At 38.8% G+C, this 12,617-nt stretch overlaps 1 protein-coding gene across 1 annotated transcript in view; it reads right to left on the bottom strand.

Annotated features, from left to right (window-relative positions):
* ccdc120a (coiled-coil domain containing 120a) overlaps positions 1-8,112 on the bottom strand; it is an 84,874-nt gene extending 76,762 nt beyond the window's left edge. The window contains exon 1 of the mRNA XM_007245825.4: positions 7,728-8,112. The gene's annotated coding sequence lies outside the window, so the exon portion shown is untranslated. The remainder of the gene's footprint in view (positions 1-7,727) is intronic.
* Positions 8,113-12,617: the final 4,505 nt, after the last annotated feature.

Below are 12,617 nucleotides of genomic sequence, written 5' to 3'. Positions count from 1 at the left end.
CTTTATCGCGCATTGGTGTCTAGATAGAACTAAATAGTTTTATATAGTACTTATACAGTACAGGCATTCTTTAGATCACAACGCATTTCCTTATGGTATCCCAAGTCATGTTAAAATGTTGCTAAGTGGTTGTTATTGTGTAGCTAATGGTTGCTAATGTGTTGCTATGGTATCTGTGGTGGTTGCTTTGGTGTTGCTACATGGTTGTTACCAGGTGGTAACCAAGGTGTTGCAAGGTGGCATCTAAGATGTGTTAAGGTGGTTGCTAAGGTGTTGCTGTGTTATCTGTGGTGGTTGCTATGGCGTTGCAAAGAGAAGGGGTGCTGTTGGACTTTCCACATTTTGCCATTCATTCCTATGGGGAAACTACAAAAATTGTACATATTGGTGTATAGCATAGATTATAGAACAAAGCAATGACTAGGGTTGACATTCTAGAACTGTTTAAATATAAAAGGACGCTCTAGAACATTGTGACTAGGTTAGGCAATCTAAAACACTGACTAAGGTTAAAATATTTTAGAATAGTGTGACTAAAGGAGGACATGCTAGAACTGTGTGACTAAAGTAGAGGCATTCTAGAACAGTGTGACTAAAGGAGGACATTCTAGAACTGTGTGACTAAAGTAGAGGCATTCTAGAACAGTGTGACTAAAGGAGTACATTCTAGAACTGTGTGACTAAAGTAGAGGCATTCTAGAACAGTGTGACTAAAGGAGGACATTCTAGAACTGTGTGACTAAAGTAGAGGCATTCTAGAACTGTGTGACTAAAGTAGAGGCATTCTAGAACAGTGTGACTAAAGGAGGACATTCTAGAACTGTGTGACTAAAGTAGAGGCATTCTAGAACAGTGTGACTAAAGGAGGACATTCTAGAACTGTGTGACTAAAGTAGAGGCATTCTAGAACAGTGTGACTAAAGGAGTACATTCTAGAACTGTGTGACTAAAGTAGAGGCATTCTAGAACAGTGTGACTAAAGGAGGACATTCTAGAACTGTGTGACTAAAGTAGAGGCATTCTAGAACTGTGTGACTAAAGTAGAGGCATTCTAGAACTGTGTGACTAAAGTAGAGGCATTCGAGAATTGTGGGACTAATGTCCTAAAATGTTCTGTTAGTCTGTGAGTAGGGTACGGAAATTCTAGAACAGTGCGAATAGGACAGGGCATTCTAGAACAGTGCAAATAGCACATGGCATTCTAGAACAGGACATTCTATAACAGTGTGAATAGTACAGGGCATTCTAGAACACTGAGAAAAGGAAAGGGCATTCTAGAACACTGTGAATAGGAAAGGGCATTCTAGAAAACTGTGAATAGGACAGAGCATTTTAGAACAGTATGGGAAAAGGTAGACATTTCTAAAACAGTGTGATCTAGTAGAATATTGGATTATTTGTTTTTACGAAAAAAAATAAATTAATGAAAGTTCCTGAAACAAAAAACAAACTTATTTTTGCTTTGCTAGATTTTCCAAGACTGGTTCAGATTAACATACCTTTCTCACACACACCCACCACCCACCCACCCACACACACACACACACACACACACGGACAAAAGACCAGAGGTCTATTTACTGGCCTTTGCGAGGTATGGCAAATATTTGTGTTATCCGCATTCATAACTTGCGTGGGGTTTAGGTGTTCTTTCCTCTTTCCTGAGCTCTGTGAGCTTCAGTAACAGATGGACGTTCAGTTTTACCTTTACTGCTGCTGCTCTCCCCGGCACCTGCATCTAAAAGAGCATAAAGTAGGGCACATGGCCTCTTGTTTCTGAGTTCTGTGCCTGTCGTGAACAGGCTTCAGGGTAAAGACAGCTCCACAGGGTTTAGTTAATACAGCGCGGCAATGCTAATCCTCTGGCCTCTTTCCAAATAGTACACTACACTCATTCTCTTATGAGGACAGCGCACGCACTGGCAGAGCTTCTCTCAGACTGTCTGGATCAGCCAATACCAGGGACAGATATTCTGTTTTTTGAAGATGATATAGATCTAAAGCACGTACCATTTAAAACACACATCTGATCCTCCCATCTGTAAAAAACATTCTAGAACAGTGTGATTAGAGAGAGCATGCTATATAATGGAGGACATTCTAGAAAAGTGAATAGAATATTAATCTAGTGGGCACTAGATGAACCTAAGAGTGTGATTAGCTATGAAAGTTCTAAGACAGTATAGAATCGTAGTATTTTAGTTCATTCTAGTATAGAAAAATGGGCGGGAAATTCTAGGACAATGTTCACCTTTACAACATTCATGCAAAGTATAATTGGGAAGGACATTCTAGAACAGTATGAATGAAAAGTGCATTCTAGAACAGTATAATGGGGAGAACTTTGTAGAACAGTATAAATGGAAAGAGCATTCTAGAACAGTATGAATGAAAAGTGCATTCTAGAACAGTATAAGGGGAGAACGTTGTAGAACAGTATAAATGGAAAAGGGCATTCTAGAACAGTATAAATGGAAAGAACATTCTAGAACAGTATATTGGTGGAGAACATTCTAGAAGAGTACAAATAAAAAGAGCATTCTAGAACAGTATAATATGTAGAATATTCTAGAAGAGTACAAATGGAAAGAGCATTCTAAAACAGTATAATGGGTAGAATATTCTAGAACAGGGTCAATGAAAAGTGCATTCTAGAAGAGTATAACTGGACGGACTTACAGAACTGCATGAATGGAAAGATTGGAAACATTAAAAAATAGTACAGTGGGAAGAACTTTCTCCAACAGTTTGAATGGAAGGAGAATTCTAGAACAATATGAATGGAAAGGATGGAGAGAACATTCTAGAACAGCGTGAACTAGTAGAATACTCTTGAAGAGTATAAAGTGTAGAGCATCCTAGGACAGAGTGAATGGTTGAGATCATTCAAGGACAACGTGAATGGAGAGAACGTTCTAGAGAACCCTGCAGAACACACTGAGGTATGTTACACAATCCCATCTTTTGTATTTAATAGAGTTTACTGTAGAACAGTAGCTTGGTTCTGTCCCATCTGTCCCTTTAGCTGATCTGATGTCCTCCGGGCTCTGGAGACCCGGCTGACCTTGCAGTCATTAGCGAGGCATTAGTGCAGGACCCTGAGGGGGTCAGACAGTCAGAGACAGTCAGAGAGACAGAGCGTTGACCCAACTCTGTCACAGAGCTTCACGCCAACACGCTGGCACACTGTACAATTCACAACACACTCACACGCTGAGGCGCCGCCGATGCCACAACACAATCTTATCTTCTCAACACCTCACTATCTTCCAGGCGCTGCTGTCCTTCTGTTAACCGTATCTTGCCTGGTTTCAGTAAAGAACCAGGTAAAGCAATGTGGAGGGTGGGCTTTCACATTTTAACACTATATAGAGGTCACAACAAATCCCCATCAGTCTCCATGGCAAGACTTGCTTTGCTGTTTCTAATGCCAGGCGTGGACTAGAGGGATATGAAGTCCTCAGGAACTGGGTTCTCTGGAATGATGGTGCTCCATTCAATACTTTTAAGATGCTTTTGTGAATCAGCAATGTTCCTAAATGTTCCTAAATCTAGTAGAAAGCTCTTCCTGAACAGTACAGGAAGTTACTCCAACAAAAACAGGAAGACTATATTAAAAAAACCCTAAATAATCTCTTATCCCAATACTTTTGTTTATAGAGTAGTGCAAAAAAAATAGAATATCATTGAAAAGCTACTTTATTTCAGTAATTCAGTTCAAAATGTGAAACTCATATATTACATAGATATTACATAGTACTTCTTTTATTTTTGATTATTTCGGCTCACAGACAATAAAAACCCAAAAATCAGTGTCTTAGATTAGAATTAGAATTAAAATATTATTTAAGACCAATTGGTACTTTTGGCACTGTGCCAAGCCCTGCTGGAAAATGAAATCTGCATCTCCATAAAAGTTGTCAGCTTTGGCAGGCATACTGAAGTGCTGTAAGATTTTGTGGGAAACTGACTTTGGACTTGATAATAAAACACAGTGGACCAACACCAGCAGATGACATGTCTTTCCATTAAACCATCTCTGATCATCAGAAATCAAACATTTTTCGTTTCATTTGTAAATCAAGGGAGCAGAGTCTGGAGGAAGAGTGGAGACACACACAGTCCAAGCTGCTTGAGGTCTAGTGTGAAGTTTTTTTCCACAGTCAGTGATGGTTTGGAGAGACATGTCTGTCATCTGCTGGTGTTGATCCACTGAGATAGTTGTTTTTATTGGACATTGAGACTCATCAAAGCCCAGCAGATCTTCCCTTACTCCCAGAGAACTAAGCTGAGACTGCATTAGGCTCATGGCAACCCAGATTCTCCCCCGAACATCCTGCCCCATTCAGGAGAGACGAGAAGGAAAGCGGAGAGAGAGAATAAGAGAGAAAGAGAGAGAAACAGAGAGAGCGAGGGGGATAGAGAGGACTTTGATTTAGACTCAGTGTAAAATATTCACTGAGCCTCCAGCGGCGGAGGGTGAGCTGCCCTGAATGTCTAATTAGAAATCAGAGGCAAAAGGCTGCCCTAATTATGCCCAACCCTACCCTACACATTCACTCTTTCACACACTCCTCTTTCTCTGCCCTCACACACTCCTCCCTTATCCGCTCCCTCCATCCTTCCTTTTCTCTCTCCTCTTCCACTTTATCTCTGTCTTTCTGTGCTCTCTCTCCCTCTCCTCTCCTCTCCTCTTGCTCCATTCCCATGTGGGCTAATAAAAATGGCCCAGTTTCTGACTGCAGTCCTTTCTCTTGTCCCGGACTCAGCTGGCAACCCTAATAAGCCCATCTCCCAGATACAGCTGAATAAAATGAAGAAAATACAATACAGTGATTATGCATCCCACACAGCTGATCGCTATTCCTGCTGGATTCCCGACTAGTTGGGGAAAATATAATTAAACTCTTCTTGTTTTTGTAATTTTTTTTGTTGTCAAAAATAGCACAGAATAATAGCACATACATACATAGCACATTCTGAGCTTCACAAACTTTACCTTTCTGCCTGGAAAGTCAGGAGAGTCTCTCCAACCCAGAGAAAAGAGTTCAAGATGGTAGGAACACACACCTCTAGTAGTAAAAGTAGTAAACAGCATTATTAAAATGTTTATTAGCGCTTCTGTCTGTCTGTGTGTCATTAAATTAGTCAAATGTGTCAAAAGATTTGCATTACTGATTGCTCTATAGGTAAGAAGTCAAGATACTAGTGTTTAAAAACACTTCTGTAGAAGTAAAAGTGTAAAAATACTGCTTTCAAAACTACTTAAAGTATGAAATTAAATGTAATGTAAAGTTTTAAAAAAATCATTAAAGACAAAAAGTTAGGCCATGACACAGGGTCCTATAAGTGCACTACCCCCCCCCCCCAAAACACATTTTACTAAAAGCCATATTGACTGTATTAGGGATCAGGCAGCGGATGACAAGCTGCATGACCAGGATTCCAACCAGCGATCTCCCGATGGACCAATCAGCAGTGAAAACGTATTATTTTACTCCCAAAAGGATTATTTTAAAAATACAAGGAGTACAAGGAAAAATAATAACTTAGGTATAGATAAACTAATTATACATAAGTATTTGTACTAAGAAATTACGTATTTGTACTTTAGTAATTAACACCTCTGCACACAATTCTGTCCAATACCTTTGTATATATATAGCTTATCTCAATATATAACTACAGTCATTTTTTAAATACTAGACAAGTTCAGTCACAGTTCATCTGGTTCGACTCTTCCCTTTTCTCTGTTTAACTCTGTCCGGTGTTTCTTAGCCCTGCCTTACAGTTTTTATTGTCACCTTTGTTTTGTTTGATGCCCTTCCCTTCTCAGGACACCATTCAGGTGTTTCCAGTCTCGCACGCTGGCATTTATAGCAGCTCCTTTGTGCTGTTTTAAGGATGTGCGATTGCCGTCACATCTGTGTTTAGTTCGGTTTTCATTCAGTGTTTCTTTGCTTTTCAGAAGAATGAACCTTTGTATACATACTTTTTAACATGTGTACGATTGGCAGTGAAGTGTAATTACTTAATGGATCATTTCTAGGCACTTCCAACAGTTGATATATCAGTCGCTTAATTAATATGTTATTATTACTTGAAATAAAACCAACTTCCATTCCTCATAACGGTTTTGTCCAGACTTTTGACCATTCAAAAGCCTAAAACTTCTAGTTCTTTAATTGCGTATTTTGCATGTGCTGCTTATTACACAGTACGAATGGCTATAATCCATCAAAACCCTGATCAGGAACATCTGACATTGGTCAGCACACTCTGTCAGGCAGAAAGGAAATGTTTGTGATTTATTGCTCATTTGCTCATCATGATATTTCTGCAATATCATATTGGAGAGGCAAACGCTGCAATCAACTACACTGTATTGCACAGCCTTAATCAAAACCAAACCATTGCTGTTTTCAGCCACATAAGTTCTATATTTATACACTTCTCATTTAAATACATCCCACCTCTACTTACTACTAACCTGAAACATCCAGAAATATAACTGATCACACCCAAACACCACAGCATGACCACAGCCCTGCTAAAAAAGGAACAGGACAAGACTCTTCAAGGCTCCAAAAAGTAGCCTCGCCTACATACACACACACACACACACACACACATATATATATATTTATATATAAATAGGTATATGAGTAAAATGAACATTGTTGTTTTATTCTATAAACTACAGACAACATTTCTCCTAAATTCCAAATAAAAATATTATCATTAGCATTAGCATTAGCGAGAGTGAACTACCATTTCCTAATGAGACAGGAAACCTGTAGCTGAGATGTAGCAACAATCAATATGTGGTTTGGATATCAATCTAAATAAAAAAAAAACATGGATTGTACAACTGTCAACTGACATCAGTTCGATTTTAGAGTCCAACATCTTTCTGACATTGATGTCGTACATTTTGGGATTTTGACATCAATCTGATTTTAATTTTCAACTAAAATTTAACATCTGTCTAACAATTGAGTTCAATGTCTTTCTGGGTCTATCTGATTTTCATTTCTGACTAAAACCTAACATCGGTTGAACATTTGAGTCCAACTTCTTTCTGGGTTTTAATGTCAATCTGTTTTCAATTTAAACTAAAATTCAACATCTGTCCGACATTTTGGTCCAATGTTATTCCGGGTTTTGATGTCTATCTGATTTTCATTATCAACTAAAATTCAACATCTGTTCAACATTTAAGTTCAATGTCTTTCTGGAATTTGATATCAATCTGATTTTCATTTTCGACTAAAATTCAACATCTGTCCAACATTTGAGTCCAATGACTTTCTGTGTTTTGATGTCAATCTGATTTTAATTTCCAACTATAACATATGTTCGACCTTAAAGTCTATCAAGATGTCGTACATCTGTCCATTATTAGAGTCCAACATCTTAATGACATCAGGTACGCATTTAAAGTGAACTCAAGTGTTTATCAGTGCATGGACACGCCCAGTGCGCACATGCTATGCCACAGCCCTCCCCTTCTCCCCTTTTACAGCTGAAGTTGGCTTCTTGTTTGAATGATCAGTTCCACCTTAAATGGGGTAACACAGCTACTGCATTTAAGGTGGAACGGACAATTCTAAACAGAAGCTGATGATAATCCAACTTCATTCAGCTTTATACCACACAAACACATACACACACGCGCGCGCGCTCACACGCACAAAACACTCATCATCATATGCGCGTGCTGTTACCTGAATTGTGGCGCGTGCCAGTCCGTATCTTTGGTCTCTTCTTTATTGCTGTGCGCCCCCAACACTACTCTTCACGCGCCCTGTTCAACTCTCGCGCTCACTGTCTGCTGGGAAGACTGGAAACCAGTGGAAATAACCCAGTCCAGCCAGTCTGTCCTAACCAGTCCGACCAGCCTCGCGCACCATAATAAAGCAACGCAAAAGAAATACAACAATAGCGTGCACGTGCTTCGTATCGCTGCGTCGACACAATAATAAAAACGATAGAAAACGATCTGTCATAAAGAAAAAATAAACAAAAACAAAATAAAAGGCGACACAGCACGAGCGCAGCCTGCAGCGCGTGCGCACGCAGCGACCATGTGGCGCATGCAAACAGAGGCACGGGCTCGAGGGCGTTTCCAAAAGGCAGGTGAGGAGAGAGAGAGAGAGAGATTCAGACGGAGCGCGAGCGCGCACGATGCTCGCGTGACCCTCTCTATTGATTACAGCGAGGCTTTTAGCGCGATTTGTGAACGCTCGTGCACGCTCGTGCTTTATGATGCAGATTGCAGGCGCATAAACAAGAGATGCGTGTTGTGTGTTGCATGGCTGGAGGATAATAGTTCAGCACGCGCTGCTCGATGGAAGCCTTTTTTTGATGGTACCAGGTTGTTCTGGGAGGTGCAACATGCAAGATGAAATGCCCGCCAGTTTGTTGTGTAAACAGCACGTGCGAAGATATGCACGCGCGGACGAGTGCAACAGTAGTTTTGCACGAGCTGCGTTTGCAAATGGGGTTTTCTTTAAAATCCTTTGGAAAGACATTTTTTTAAAATATGATATTATATAAAACTGGGTGTTATTTGAAGCATTTAGCAAAGTTTAAATATAAAACACTAAGCAGAAATATGATAAATAGGATACATTAATAAATGCATTCTTCAGACCTTTTGGAGAACTGTGTGGGCGTGGTCATGTTATTCTAATGAACGTACGTGCGTGATTGACAGCTGTGTATCACTGGCAAAGCAATGTTTATTTACATTACCATGGCAACACACACATAGCCTTGCAATTGAGATGCAAATAAACTTATATAGCTTATATTTGGATAGCTTGCTTTTTAGCTTTTTTGAATTAAAATAAAAGATTCCTGGGCATTCTTTTGTCCTTATTGCTTTTTCATAAACCAGCTTGCGTTTGCATCAGTTTTAGCAGCACTAATGGTATATCACAGAACACATCATCAACAAAAGGCATAGCACAACAGCTCTCCGTTTATGCTGAAAAATCCAATTTTTTTTATTTCAGCTTTCGGGTCAGAACCTTTCGCTTTTAGAACTGCCCGTTCTACATCCAGAGGAGAGTTATACAAATATACATACATATTGTGTATATTTACACAGGGGAATCAGTGTAATAAACAGTTTTGTGAGCGTTTTTGTTTAGAAATGCACAAAAAAAATGAATTTTCAGCTTGTTCTGGCTGCTGCACCTGCGCACATCTCCATAGCAACAGACTTTACTCTGTTCACGACACAAGCAGAAAGCTGATTGGCTCTTTTTGTTGAAGGACAGGACTTTATTCATAAATGGGTGTCATGATTAGTGTTACGAGAAATACCATTCATACAACAGTATTTATTCGTTTTGGTAAATTATTAACTGTTTATGATTCAATTTACAAAATAGCTGCATGATTTTTCCTGCTTTTCTCTATCACACTCACACACACAGCCTTGGTCCTACAACTTTGTCTTCAGTGTCTTCCTTTTTTGAAATAAAAAATGTGATTACAACTTATTTTACAAGTGAAATACACAAGTAAAATATGTGAACAACATGACACAACATGAAATACCTAAGAAATGCATTCTTCATATGTAACACCAAGAACATCAAATTACGCACTACACCACAGTGGGAACACATCAAACCTTATTATTAAAGATCACTGAGGATACTGAGGATGTCCCATTGTCACATTTATTCATGTATCTTTATACACACTGAATAAAGCACCATACCTGTCTTCATCCCCCCACCATTACCACCATCAGCACCACAACACAACCCACCTCAGCAGGACTAGTGGATTTAGTGTGTCACATTTTTTCTGCAGTCTCGTATGCCCTCGATTATAACCTTTATTTTACCTCCCTGCCCCCACCTTCACACACACTCTCAAACACATGCACACACACATACACATGCATGCACAGGGGCTGTGAAAAGCTGAGTTTGTGTGTAATCTTTAATGTTTAGAAATATAGAAAAACATCTAAACTATGTCTGTGACAAAAATTGTATTATTGTACAATATATCAAATTGACTGCAATTATTTAAGCTGACATTGGAAATGACTAGATATTCAATTTTATGTTTTTTATCTGCTGACTCTGCTGATCACATGGCGTTACAACGTTCCCGCTCCCCCAGTTACTGATTGTTTCCACCTGGCCTATCCAGTATAAATACCCTCTAAGTGTGCTCTGTTCCCTGCCGAGTATTGAATCTAGTTAGCTAGATCTTCTACAACACATTTCCTTTGTTTATTGTCTTTGTTACCGACCTGTTTTTGTTTCTGCCTACAGATTTTTGGCTTGTCCTCTCTATTGTTTATTTCCATTGCTGACCTTTTGACTACTCTTTTGTCTTGGCCCTATATATATATATTGAAAAAAAAAACTTAAAAAATCATTTTAAAAAATGGGGGGGAGGGATTTTTATCAAACAATTCATAGGTTAACAGCTTACAGCTGGTCTGTAACAATGGAAATAAACTAAACTTTGGAAATGGATTAAAAAATTTAACTTTACGAAGTTTTCCATTCACAACTTTTATCATAATAACTAGAAAAAGACACAGATAAAACACAGAGAACTCTGTAACTATTAAAAGTAGAAGTCTTTTCTTTAGAGAAATTACAGATGAAGCCAGAGAGTGGTGAGTTCTGTTTCCTACACCTTCAAAACACTCTTGGAAACTTTTGGAGAAAAAACTGCTACAGGAAGACATCTGGCTGATCCACATGGAAACAGCAGCTTTAGCCTTTAGCTCAGATTAATATGATTGGACTAAGTCTCAATTTCAGCAGCGAAAAGAAGAATTATAGGTCTGACAGGTGATGTGATAAGCAGTAATAAAGTTATTGATAAAATAAGAAAATAAAAAAGGAGCACTGCTACTGGACTAATAGGGGTGTAAATGGTAGTGTATAGCAAGTGTCCAATTAGGTTTGTCTATTTTCCATGCTTTATCTACAATATAATGCAATGGCTGTGGAGATGTAGAGAGAAGCTCCTCACTGCATGCATGCAGTCTGGCCTACAAAGGGTTAAACCTTGTTAAAACAGCAGCCGTAATCCACCCAGATTAAAGGCCTGTAGGATGAATGCGGCGGCCCATTCAGAAACAGCCCAGCGCTCACTGGGGAAACTCCTCACAGAGCTTCTGTTTAACAGCCCAGCAGCTTCTGCTTTAAGCCTGAGGACATAAAAAACAGTAATAAATGATAAATCAGCACATTTATCATCTTCACAACATTAAAGCTACTAAAGTCCTAAAAAAGCATTATTATGATTATTATTATTATTATTATTACAGCCTGTAGCTCTGATCGCTTTAGATATTCTGTGTATCTTTAATGAAATAAAAACCTGTTTGTAAATAGAAGCAAGTGATTTTAATTGCTCTCATATATTACAATAAGACACAGCAATTAAAAAGCAATTTATAGATTATAATAATTGTGTTTTTATAATGTAAAACTTTTTATTTCTGTCATTTCCGGCCCTTTCACCCAAAAAAACATTTTAATACACAATGAGCACACCGGGTATTACTGTAAATCTCTCAAAACAGAGATTATAACAGTCCATGCTGTGCTTATCCCCAGTGAAGTATAGACTGTTGCTGAAGCCTACCAGAACAGTGAGTATGTGTGTGTGTGTGTGTGTATTTATGTAATGGTTGGTGCTCCTTCTCATCATTCTTTCCTCAGTGATATTTCTCCTTTCTGCAGGGCTCAGCTCAGAATATTGAACAGGATGTAGCACCTTCTAGTGGATAGTTATATAAATCACAAGCTGTGGAAAATGTTTTTTTGTGAAACCAAATAGTGATCAGTGTTTAAAGAGGCACTTCACCCTAAATCATAATTTTTCCAATAATAGCTGAAATGTGTCTCCTTTGAAGTAACAAAACATTAGGGGTGGGCGATATGGCCCTAAAATAATATCACGATATTTCATGCTAATATCGCTATAACGATATTCTTGGCAATATGACAAAAAAAACCTCTAACTGAGATATTAAAAAAATACAAGAATTGTAGCAGATTTGGAACAGAACTCCAAATATCTTCATATATCCAGGATTAAAGTTAAATAAATGATGCTGGACAGATATAATCTGTCTCTAGTAGATATTTAATAGGAAATTAGAAATGTATGAATTTTTCTATTGCTTAAAACAGCAAAAAAGGGTATTTCAGGGTATAATATCGTTCACAATATTCAAAAATGTTGCCGATATTATCGCGTACGATACGATATGGCACACCCCTACAAAACATGTCAGTCCTGCTTAAAAGATTTATAAACTTTCCTAACCTTTAAAAAACGCTTTTACTGTGGTAATTTCTGCCTCTGCAGCGCCCTCTCAGGTTCATCTGTGCTATAGGCGTGGATGATGTATCCGTGTACTTTGGTACGCAGACACATCATCACAATATGCAGATCAGTCAATCAATCAATAATACCGCCCCCCTGCTGACGTCCAACCGTCTGCGTCTCACAGCTATCAGACACACTGCTGCTGCTGCTGCAGCTCAGCCAATCAGCTCTCTCTCCCTCCTGTCCCGCCTCTAAACCCATACATCACCCAGTGCCACTTACAAACTACC

This window comes from Astyanax mexicanus, chromosome 12, assembly GCF_023375975.1.
Source record: "Astyanax mexicanus isolate ESR-SI-001 chromosome 12, AstMex3_surface, whole genome shotgun sequence".
Taxonomy (NCBI): Eukaryota; Metazoa; Chordata; class Actinopteri; order Characiformes; family Acestrorhamphidae; genus Astyanax; species Astyanax mexicanus.
This window is presented reverse-complemented; position numbering and strand designations above follow the sequence as displayed.